Below are 590 nucleotides of genomic sequence, written 5' to 3'. Positions count from 1 at the left end.
AATCTTAAAAAATTAGTGATTTAACAATTTTATACTGAGATTTTGGAGATGGATATTTGATTTCATTTGATTTTTATCGTAGATAAGAAATAAAATTTTTGTATACGAGCGCCCAACATTTTTATCTTTTTTGTAATTTTATCTTGGATTGTATGATATCAAGTAACAAATCTGATCGAAAATTGTGTCGAATAGAAAAAATTCGTTCCGAATAATTAAAATCTATTTTCTGTTCAAGACTTGCCACTTTACAGAAATATGAATTTTATGTGATGTTGATCAATATAATATCAATTTATAAAAAACTTAAATTCAATTACAATAATCTCTTTTTTCCAGATAGTATTTTTACAAATACAATGTGCATCAATATATAATATTTATTTAAAATATCATTAACCAAACATCATAATTTAGATTTAACCTTTTCCATTTATTCTCAATTTACTGCGGATATAATTCTTTGTCACCAATATCTCAAACATCTAAATCTGCTATAACATTTCTACACAAAAACAATAGTAATGATCAAAAAATATGTTTCAAAACTATGGTCGAATTAAATTTCGTCATGAGGTCTTAATTGTGTT

Source organism: Rhyacophila brunnea, unplaced genomic scaffold (genome assembly GCF_057557595.1).
Source record: "Rhyacophila brunnea isolate RB1 unplaced genomic scaffold, BYU_Rbru_1.0 scaffold_121, whole genome shotgun sequence".
NCBI classification, from domain to species: Eukaryota; Metazoa; Arthropoda; class Insecta; order Trichoptera; family Rhyacophilidae; genus Rhyacophila; species Rhyacophila brunnea.
Note: the sequence above shows the minus strand (reverse complement) of the source record.